At 24.0% G+C, this 12,197-nt stretch overlaps 1 long non-coding RNA gene across 1 annotated transcript; it reads right to left on the bottom strand.

Annotated features, from left to right (window-relative positions):
• Nucleotides 1-10,484: 10,484 nt before the first annotated feature.
• On the bottom strand, nt 10,485-11,875 carry LOC131174524 (uncharacterized). The gene is made up of 2 exons (XR_009144875.1): nt 11,583-11,875; nt 10,485-11,119 (listed from the first exon to the last, which is right to left on the bottom strand). It is a non-coding gene; the product is annotated as an uncharacterized LOC131174524 (long non-coding RNA).
• Between the last annotated feature and the right edge of the window lie 322 nt (nt 11,876-12,197).

Genomic DNA, 12,197 nt, shown 5'->3' with positions numbered 1-12,197 from the left:
TTATTTTATTTATAATTTCATAATTATATTATAAAATTTTAATAATATAAAAATTTTAATTAATTATAATTATATTTCAAATTTAATAAAAAAATAAATTGGTTAATGCATTTTTTTTATTTAGTTTTTGAATTATTTGATATATATCAATGAAAGGATAAATAAAATAAAAAATAATATATATGCCACTTGATCATTTTGAAAATATCATTATTAAAATTATTATATTTTAAATATAATTTTTTTAAATATGTATTTAAATTTTCTATATATATATATAATACGACAAATATAGTTTGATAATGTTTAAAATTGTAAATTTTTAAAAAATTATAATTTTTAAAAATATACTGAAAATAATTTTAAATTTTGATTGTTGAAATAAGATTTTTATAGTTAAAATTGAAAAATATTTGGATAAATTAATATTTAATGTGATAAGTTAATTTTATACATAAATTTAAAAATAAACATAATAAAAAAAATGTCACATGTCAATTTTTAGGAATGCTTAATAATCTACATGTTATAATATAATAAAAGAAATGCCACATACGCAAATTATTTATTATTTTATTTTAAATACATAATTTAATATATATTTTACTATACTCTATAATTTCATAATTATATTACCATATTTTAATTAATTATAATTTTATTTCAAATTTAAATTATTTGACATAAACTAAATAAAAACAAAATCCACAAGCCACTTGTCGATTTTAAAAATATTATTACTAAAATTCTTATATTTTAAATATAAGAAAATTTTTTAAGAATATATTTTTAAATTTTCTAAATAACTTTTTAGTGCATATATATATATATATATATATATATATATATATATATATATATATATTAAAAGTAACTCATCCTTTTTAATGTAATTAAAATTTTAATTAAGAATAATTAATTTTAGGGATTATAATATGATGAATATAGTTTTATAATGTTTGAAGTTGTAAATTTAAGAAATTTTTAAAATTTTTTAAAAATATTCTAAAAATATTTTTAGATTTTAATAGTTGAGATAAGATATTGATAGTTAAAGTTTAAAAATATTTAGATAAATTAATATTTAATGTGATAAGTTAATTTTTAGATAAATTTAAAAAAAAAATAAAAAAGTACTATATGGTAATTTTTGAACATACTTATTAGTCTATATGGCACTCTATAATAAAAGATGTGCCATATATGCGGATTATTTATTATTTGATTTTGATAATATAATTTAATATATATTTTACTATATTTTATAATTTCATAATTATAATACAAAATTTTAATAATATTAAAATTTTGATTAATTATAATTTTATTTCAAATTTAATAAATAAATAAGTTTATTAATAGATTTTTTTTAAAATTTATTTGATATATATTAATAAAAGAATAAATAAAATAAAAAGAAAAATACATACATCACTTGGTAATTTTGAAAATATTATTATTAAAATTTTTATATTTTAAATATAAGAAATTTATAAAAATATATATTTAAATTTTTTAAATATTTTTAAATTTTAATAATTGAGATAAAATTTTCATAATTGAAATTTAAAATATTTAAATAAATTAATATTTTTTGTGATAAATTAATTTTTATAAATAAATTTAAAAATAAATATAATAAAAGAAGTGTTAGATGTCAATTTTTCAAGCATTCTTCTTAGCCTATGTGGCACACTCTCATTAAGCCTTTTTTAAGCTTGACTTTATATATATATATATATATATATATATATATATATATATATATATATATATATATATATTGCAATACAAAATTTTATATTTAAAATCTCAGAGAAATTTATTGAACTATTTGGTTTCAAATCTATAATTTATATTACCACATTCTCTTTACTAAATTTACTAAAATTATCAAAATAATATAGTTTTATGGCTAAATTTGATAAAATTTATTTTTTAAAAAAATTTTAAAAAATATTTAAAGATTTTTAAAAGGTAAATGAATTTCCAACTATAGTCAAAATTTAATTTGTGATATATATATATATATATATATATATATATATATATATATATATATATATATGTGTGTGTGTGTGTGTGTGAAAACGTTGTTCTTCGATATTGATAATTTGAAATTAAATTTGCTACTGCACAATTATCAATAATTAATTAATTAATGTAATGATTAAAATTTTGATATTTTATGTCAAATATTTTCTTAAAGTAATATTTACAATTATTAAAATTTTAAATATTAAAACTCATAAAATAGAAATATTTTCTTACAATAATATACAATATTTAACGTTATAACTAATATAATTAGATTTTCAGAATCGTAATTAATTATAAATAAATGTTAATTTTGAAAATTTTTTAAAAAAATATTTATTAATTAGTTTAATCAAAATATAGAAAAATAGAGAAAAAACTTAAAAAAACTAAAATAAGGATATTAAAAAAATTAAAAGCCTTGTCCTTTGCATTTGCTTTCATTATATATAGAGAGAGAGACATTTTAAATGATTTTAATTAGAATTATTTTTTTTATATATAAAACTAAAAGAAAAATAAAAAATTAATATATAATTATATCATATACATTTTAATTTAATATATTAAATGAAAAAAATTCACATAACAATAGATATAAATAGGTACGTATTAAAATGTATAAATAATAGCATTTATTAGATATAAATCTAATTAAATTCATATAAAATGTATTTTTAATGAGATATAATCAAATTTATGATGTGATTTAAATTTTTAAAATTATACTTAATAATAAATTAATTAATTAATTTTAAATTTAAATTCATCCAATCAAAATTAATAACAAACAAAGAAAAAAAATCAAAGTTTCTAAAAAATAGAAATATATATTTACAATGGATTATTAACAACCATAACCTTTAGCAAAATTTCGTTGACCCGTCTTCCAAGAGCAAAGACTACAGCTACAGGAATCCATGCATGCCACCTTATCTGCGTCTGTTATTAAAAAAAAAACAAATAAATAAGCAAATAAATAAAAATCTATATGCAAAAATATGTAATGCAGAAAAATAATGTTTGGTTTTATGGATTTAAATTAATGAATTATGATATAGATTAAATATATTATTTATGGAAAAATTAATTTAAATTTCAAAAAATTTTAAAAATTGAAATAATATTTAAATTTTAAATTTATCCTGATAAAAAATAAATAAATTTTAAAATTTAAAATTCATTTGTCAAATAAAATATTTATAAAATTTAATTTAGTATTTAATATTTAAAATTTAAATCTAAATTCATGTATCAAAATGTAACCTAAAATAAATAAAAATAAAAAATATTGTGTGATTTATTTTTTATTCTAAAACTATATTACATGTATGTCATTTTTCATTGTTAATCAATTAATAATAACATTAATTAATTTAAAATTATTTTAAAATTTTATTAATCCATTTCTTTTTCTTTTAATTCTTTTTCGTTTTTTTTTAATTCAATTTCTGTGATAATTATTTGATAAAAAAATAATTAAGGCCTATGTGCTTATTTATTTTACTAAATTTTTATTCAATTAGAAAAATTTTAAATAGTTATTATTTCGTTTTTTTTATATATAGAAGACGAACAGAAATTACTTTATTTTAATTGGAAAGATATATACTATAACAATTGTAGAAATCATATTCTAAGTCAGAATTCCAAGTGGCAAAATTCAAAATTCTTAAATTATTTTATAGATTTTGAATAAAATTTCTTTAATACTGAAAGTTATTATTAAATTATTCAAAACTAGAAGTTTTAAATAAAATAACAATACACATAAAAGTTTAAATTTATTTTGGCAATTAGTTAATACTTAAATAATATATTTATATTAATGTTTAATTATCTTTAAAAAAAATAATGTTTACAAGGGTTACCATAATTTAAGAATTGTAATGTGAATTATAATAAATTTTCTCTTTTAATTATAATAAAAATTAGAAATTTTTTTAAGGAATATTTATGAAGAAATTTCTAAGAATAATACATTAACTATATGAATAACAAATTATTCTAATTTTTAAATAATAATTTTGTCAAATGTTTATTAAATTTAAAGATATCAAATTTTGACACCATCAGTCAATCTATAATCCCTTTTAATGTGTGTAAAATTCAAAATAATATATATTTGAGTTACTTTAAAATTAAGAGTTAATTCGATAATTTGTCGATAATATGTGTATAATTATTTGAAGTAGACTCATTTGAATTACGTTAATAAATTATTTTTTTTCTTTAAATAAATTCTCATATACCAATAAAAGGTGAATAAAATAAAAATAAATAAATCTGGTAGTATTTTTAAATTATTATTATTAAAATTCTTAAATTTTAAATATAAAAAATAATTTCAAAAATAAATATTTAAATTTTATTTAAATATATATTCTAATAATAATTATAATAACGAATTCAAAGATTCCATTCCAATCAAATGAATCAAAAATTTCTTTAACCATTGGCATTAGTCAAAAAGTCTTAATTAACTGTTATTTTGCTCGAATAAAACTTCAAAACTTTTCTTCAATCTAATCCTAAGTATTATTGCACTGGCCACAAGCTGTAATGCATAAAACTTTTCTTCATGACTCCTGTAGTAATAAAATTATTAATCATCTCTAGACTTTTTAAATTTTAAATTTTAATTTTAATTAAAAATTAATTAATAATTTACCTTCTCTAATGTAAATATAAATTAAATTCATCTTTCATAATTTCGCATGTATGTTTAAAAAAAGCGTATCTCTAAAAACACTTCATAATAATTCACTCATATAAATATAAACAAAATTTTATTTATATCTAATTGATTATAAACTCGTGACACAAATTTATAAATTCTACTCATTTTATATATATATATATATATATATATATATATATATATATATATATATTATTTCTTAATTAATCAAATTAAAAAATATTTTATTATAAATTAAATAATTTAATTATTTCTTTAATTACTATTTAAAAATTTAAACAATAGAAACCTTAAACAAAAGATAAAAATAAACAAAAATAGGATTTTTTTTTTTTTTCTTGGTGCATATTAAGCATTGATGCCACCTTTTATATTTTGCATTTTCATTTCCTTGCCATTCTCGGTTTCTCCTTCAAACAAATTTGTATGCTTCGAAGAAAACAAAAGAAGGAACATCCATTTCAAGTATCCTAAATGAATCCTCTCCCCGCCATATACATACACCACATGAAGAATTAAAGGGAGAGCAAAAGGTTAAAAGAACAAAATGGGGTGCCTTCTATGCCTAGTTCATAGCAAGCCATCCACTAGAGATGTCTTCCTTATCAAGCAAAATGGCAAGCTAATCAAAGCCAAACAAGGAACCCTTGTCGAACACATTTTAGCTTCTCATCCAAATCACATTGGACTGCAAGGAACTCTGTCGTCGGACCCTTCAGTTCCGATGATGGTGCTGCCAGATTCTTTTCGGCTTGGCTGCGGGGATGACAATGAGATATACTTTCTGGTGACCAAAGAGCAAGTTTCGTCAAACCCTGAAACCTCCATGAGGTTGGCACACTACAGAACTGAAAGTAGTGAAGAAGACAATCGCGATCAAAGAAGCGGAGATCACAAGAAGCGGCAAACGAGTAATTCTAGCTACAAACTTGGAAATGAAAAGCAACGGCAGCAGCTCACGAAGCATTCCATACCAGAGATGTACTCGCCAAAGAACTTGCAAATATTGGACTGTTAACCCATTTACATTCAGTTTTGTTTAAAAAATCTTTTTTTTTTCCTTTCTTTTTCTTTTTATCACACCCTCTAATCTCACCCTTTCTTGTATGTGTTGTTCACTTACCTACAATCAAAATGAGAATAAAAAATTGAAAAGCCAATCAAAATGAAAATATTAATCAGACCCATTAATTCAATTTTTTTAACAAAATTGCAGATTATTTCTGTTACACCTAGATCATTTTAATTATCTTCACACTGGTTTTCTTTATTGTTTATTTAATTGATTTTTTTTAGAGAAAATTGATTTCTTTTTACACATAAAAGCAAATCAAAATAGATAATTAAATGTTAAAATTTATATTTAAACTCAGCGATACTAGCGCAATAGCCTCTAAAACTGTTAAGTAAAGTCTTAATCAAAACCAATTATATAAATAAATAAATAAGTCTGATTTTAGAGCACCAATAAACACAATCAAATTATAATAAGGTTTTGTGTATTCCATAAAACATAATTTTTAAAAAATACTTTTTAATAAAAATTAATAAATAATATTTTTTAATAAAAAAAAAATCAAGCCTTTCAAAAGAAAATTATTTCTTATTTTTTAAATTTCAATAATCTTATTAAACAAATATAGTTAATTTCACATTACAATCAAATAATAAAAAATATTTTTTATGAAAAATATTTTTTATTTATCATAAAAAATATTTTTCAAACCTTAAGCTTAAATTTTATAATTAAAAAATAAAATAACGAAGTGCATTAGAGCATTTATTATTTAGTAATCTTTCCAAGAATACGTTCCCATGCTTAATTAGCTTCAATTCCAAAACATTATCACAACGGTAAAAGTCGGCCACTTCAATGGGATAAATTTGGACCATACGAGCTCAAACTAATGAAATTGTTGATTTACATACTGCAATAGTCCTGATTGAAAATAGCGAGAGGTGGCAAATTTTAGCTCAACTCATTAACACAATGCTCAACTTAAAATGACATAATTTATATCACAACTTATATCGAAACCTAACTAAAGTGATCAATAAGAATTAATATAAAAATTAATATCTTAATAAGAAACAATACATAACTTTAAAATTTATTCGAATTTAAAACCAAAATGTTTTCTATATAACAATCCAATAAATAATCCACGAAAAATTCAACCTAAAACAATCTAAATCAAAGCCACTTTAAAAAATAATCTACAAAATGAAATCATTCAATTCCACCAAACCCATTTGCCACCTCTACAAATAACAGATTTTCCACCAACAGCTATACCATAAGCCATCTTAATATATATATATATATTTTTTCAAATTTTTTTATTAATTAATCATTAACATAATGACTTGCTAAATTAAACCCATTTTCAACTTTTTTTTTTTTTTTTTTACTTTTCATTCAATTTACTCCAAAAATTTCAATTTTAATTCAATTTAATTCAAAAATATAAAAAATAAAAAAAATTAAGTTTTTTAATTTCTAAACTCAAATCAAGAAATTTCATTCCAAGATAAAAAAAGTGAAATTAATTTTTTTATTTAAATCAAAAAATAAAGAAAACTTATAAATTTTAATTTTCAAATTAAATTGATCTTGAATTTAAATTTTTGGAAAAAATTTAAAAATGAACTAAATTAAAATTTTCCACTAATTGCAAGGACTAAATTGAACATTTTGCCCAAACATAATACACATGCACTACAAAGTGAAAAAATAATAATAATTTAGAAAATTTGATTTTTTTTTTTAATTATGTTGAACCAAAACAATTTTGCTTTCATTGAAAATATGCAAAAACATTCACAAAAATATATTTTTTGAAAAAAAAAAATTATAATAAACCTTCTTTTTCAAATAATTCAGAATTAAATTTACGCAATAAGCCTTGCACATACAAATTTTCTATACATTAAAAAAAATAAAGCTAAAGAACTTACAGGCACGTGTCATGCACTTTCTCAGAACACAATCACAAGTAGCAGAACGTCTAGCTTAATTATTCTCTCTCTCGTATAATGCAAGAAAAGAAAGCTAATTGAATTAGTTTTTAATAAAATAAAACGACAAGGTATAAAAGCAAAACACATGCCTTGATGACTTGGAAAACTATTAAAAATGGAGTTCAATTGTACTTGAAGCCTCGATCAACCCAAGGAACTCCATTTTAATAAATGCTATAGATTCAGTTCATACAAAACACACACAGTGTTGCAGATTTGCTGTCACAGGCAATATTTAAATTCTTCAAAAGGAGGGGTTTGGTTCCCTTCAAGAATCAAGAAAACAAGTGTATATATAAAAATTGTACTTGATCTTTCCTTCCGTATTATAAAGAGCAGCATGAATTTATCACACTTGTATAGCTCAAAACAAAGTTCCATAATTTGGCAGGCAAACCCACCACCTTTTTACTTAAAAGAAAAAAAAAATCGCAGCAAGCAATTAAACTATGAAATGGAGGAAGAAGAGTAGGAGAAGGAGAAGATACTATCGAGAAGTGCACAAGAGAAAATATTATTTTAATGAAAGGAAAAGAGAAAATAGGGTCTCTCACAACCACCCATGAAAGAAGAAATACTAGTAGCTCCAAGTTCCAACCACACAAGCTTTTTATAACGAGACAGAGACATGAAGCGGGGTATCTAATGCATGTCCTTACCAAAAGAATAGACAACAAAGAACAAACTAACCAAAAAAGAGAAAAAAAAAAATCCCCATTTCGTTTCCACTGCCCCAGAAGACTCCCACTGGACTGGTGGGTAAGCGAAGGGATTGCAATGAAATAAATTTTAAATACTTCCTTTGACCGTGAATGCGTAAAATCCCAAGAATTTTGTTTTAGGATTAACCTATTTTTTTCATCCTAATGGTAACTTGTCAAATTGACATGAAAACACAGGAATTGATAGGATTACTTTTTAGCTCCTAGATTAGATTACTACTGGCATAAAAGGTCAAAACCCTCTCTTTTTCACGTTACATCATGTCATAAATGTCCAGTGATAGTCACTGGATTATTACTTGTGGACGGTAAGATGTTGGCCAACATCTTCAAGTTGGTACTTGGGAGTCTAGCCCTTTACCCCCTAATAGCACTGTAATCTAGGCAGAAAATGCAGCAGCAAAACTTCTACCACCTGCTTTGGGACAAAGACTAGTCTGTATCCGATTACCCTCAATGGCATCTTTAATGGGTAGAGAGTACTAAGAAAATTAAGGCATAAATGTAGAGAGAGCTCTACATGTGTTGTGTTTATATGTATAATTGTATATACACATATAAAGAGAGGACCAGAAAAGAGGAAGAAAGGCAGGGATGATAAGGGGTAAAAAAAAAAAGGCCAAAAGAAAATCATTGTTCCTTGCCATATTTCAGCTAAAATCTAAAAATCTTTCATTATTAACATCATGTAGCCACCCCAGCTCTTACATGATTACAGGAAAACCCTTTTGACCCTTAGACTATAATGGTTCCTGAACCTTAAAACACTAAAATGCAATGCGGCTTCCTATGCATTAAAGAAAAATAACACAGATTCTTTATCCAATATCTTGCAATTAATCTGCAAGAAATGTATTAGTAATATGAAAAATCACCCAAGAAATAATTCAATTATGTTTCTAACAAGTTTTTCTAGTTATAGCAAATACCCAATGTTTTTTTACGTATAATTGGGAGCAAAGAAGAAAGCAAATTAGCAAATCAAAAAGGAGAAAAAGAATAATTTTCACAAATTCATAAAGCAAACTAGTTAAGAATAGACAGAATTATTTGTTAACAATCCATTTGCTCATGGTTTAAGCCATGCGTGTTCCTAGTTGCTTCATTGTATCCACTCACTTGAGATAAGGAAAATTGAACAAATTAATTATCACATAGAAACAAATTATGACCAACTCAACTCAACTCAACTAAGCATTTATCCCAAAAATTTGGGGTCGGCTATATGGATCCGCTTTTTCCACTCTGAACGATTTTGGGTTAAATCCTCAGAAATGTGTAAAAATTATGACCGAAACAATTAATTAAAAAGGCAATTAGGAAATAATCATGAATGAAACAATTAAAGGGAGCTCCCTTCAGTCCAAGCACAGAGAAGAGAAGGATGAAATTTATCTCCCGCATCATTCATACATTCACAATAGCAACCTTAAGTACTCTTTTTCTATTGCGTTTGAATGAATGAGTCGGCATATAGTTCAAACCCTTCACCCGTCCATGAGTGGACTGAAGGAAGCTCTCTTAAACCATTTCTCATAATATATACATGTGAAAAGAAATCCAAACAATGTATTCTGATTAAACATATTGTTGATAACTAATTAATTATGCTTGAAATAGAACACATAAATCTTGTATTTATACACACTAACTAAAGGCAAAATTAGACAATTCACAGATCACATCATGTTAGTTTGATGATTCAAATTCACTAATTAATTTGATTTACTAAATCAAACATGTGGATCTGCTTCTCAATTGGAAGTGCTACTTAAATCATCCCTCAAAATAACAACGACAAAGTTTCCCTAATTAGGGCAAAACGAAATTAATTACTTCATATTTTATGTCTAACATCCTCAAGGATCTGTAACAATTCTATATGTAAGTTTCTGTAAAAACTATGAAAGCAAACAACTAGAAGCATTCAAATAAGATTACTGAAGAAAGGAGATCAAATAAACTAAACAATCCATAAGCCAAGCCAAAGAATGATGAAGAAAAGAAAAGCCAAAACACTATTTAGAATCTCAACCCATCTCAAATGAAGGTTTAGAAATCAAATCACACTAAAGTGCTAGAAAATGGACAAATTCAAGGAATGAACTCCTTAGTAGAGATTGGAGAAGGTGATTTGCATAAACCCTAACCCTAAATGATAAGGTTTTTTAGTACCCTGGAAAGGGAAAAGTTACTAGAAAGTTAACAAAGACAAACCCAATTGCGAAAATAAAATAAACCCACCAGAGGTAATGAAGCCTAGATCAGTGAAGTGAACAACCCACATAATACACAACAAGTATGAAATCAAATTAAGATCAAGATCATCCATGACTTGAAACAGTATTTGGAGATCCACACTTTCTAAGAAGAAGTTTCTACCAACCCTCAAAAAACCAACAAATGAATAAGGCGTATGTGAATATGGTTAAAGATAAGGGGAAAAAGTCACAGGATAAATAAAGGGCACAACGTAGAAGCATAAAAGAGGGGAAACAAACAAATAAAAGAAATGTTTAAGGTCACTTACCAAAAGGCAAATATGAGAACTCGGTCAGTGTTGCATCTTGATCTCCAAAAAAGAAACAAAGAAACCGAATAAATATTAAATCCAGTACCTGAACGACGATCAGTTGCACTGTTTAAAGAAAATGAATGTGAATATAGTAAAGAAATGGTGTTAGTACTAAGAGAGAAAAACATAGAAAAAAAAAATGAAAGGGAAATGCATAAATCACGGAAGAGTAGTAATAAAGCACGCAGAGAAGGAAGAGGACATGTCGCTGTCCTCGTGAGAGTCAGAGAAGAGAAAGCGATTGAAGATCTCTACAAATCTGGCAAAGTTACACATTAAAAGGAGGGGAAAATGGGGGTTCTCTTTTCTTTTCCTCCCTTTTCCCTCCCTTTCATTTTTCTCCTTTCCCTTGTTTTCTTCTTCTCCTCCTCCTCCTCCTCCTCCTCCTGAATTTGTTTTCTTTCTCATATAACCCGAACCCACTCGAAACCAAAAAAGACGCAGAAGAAGAAGAAGAGGACGAGGAGAAAGAGGAACGGAGTTTCTTCTTTAATGAAGAATGAGTGACGCCTTACATACCACATACCACATATCTAAATTGTACAGGCAAGGTCCTTTTATGGGGCTTTCCCACTTTCCCTTCATCATTGAGGGCTGCTCTCTCTCTCTCTCTCTCTCTCTCTCTTTTACAGTGGCATCGTAGGCTATGGCCATAGAGTCTAGAATTCCTACAAAGGTGGATTTTTTTTCTTCCAAGGTACAGTGGGTGGATGATATTAGGGTTTGAGTCTCCTACTCTTAAAGTCATGACAAAAAAATATCAAGTTACTGTAATCTATATGTGGTCCAAGTGACCTAAGGCATCCTTTCTGAGACTCGATTTAAAGGTTCTCTTTCATTTAGTAAATTATTTAATTGGTCGTTTGAAATTGGGCTTACAATTTTCTACTGAAGTTGCTAAAATTTAGTAATTAAGTATTTTTAATGTTATTTTTATATATCAACATTTGAAAAGTATAAATTATTGACAAGTTATAAAGGTTAAATATCATCATTTTATTTCTTCAAATTTTTTTAAATTTATATTTAAATAATATAATCTTTGATTTATAAATTTAATATATATATATATTTATTATTATTATTATCAATTGAATAAAATATATACTTTTATTAAATTCAAATATCATATTTTAAATTT

The sequence above is a fragment of the Hevea brasiliensis genome, chromosome 16 (genome assembly GCF_030052815.1).
Source record: "Hevea brasiliensis isolate MT/VB/25A 57/8 chromosome 16, ASM3005281v1, whole genome shotgun sequence".
NCBI lineage: Eukaryota > Viridiplantae > Streptophyta > Magnoliopsida > Malpighiales > Euphorbiaceae > Hevea > Hevea brasiliensis.
This window is presented reverse-complemented; position numbering and strand designations above follow the sequence as displayed.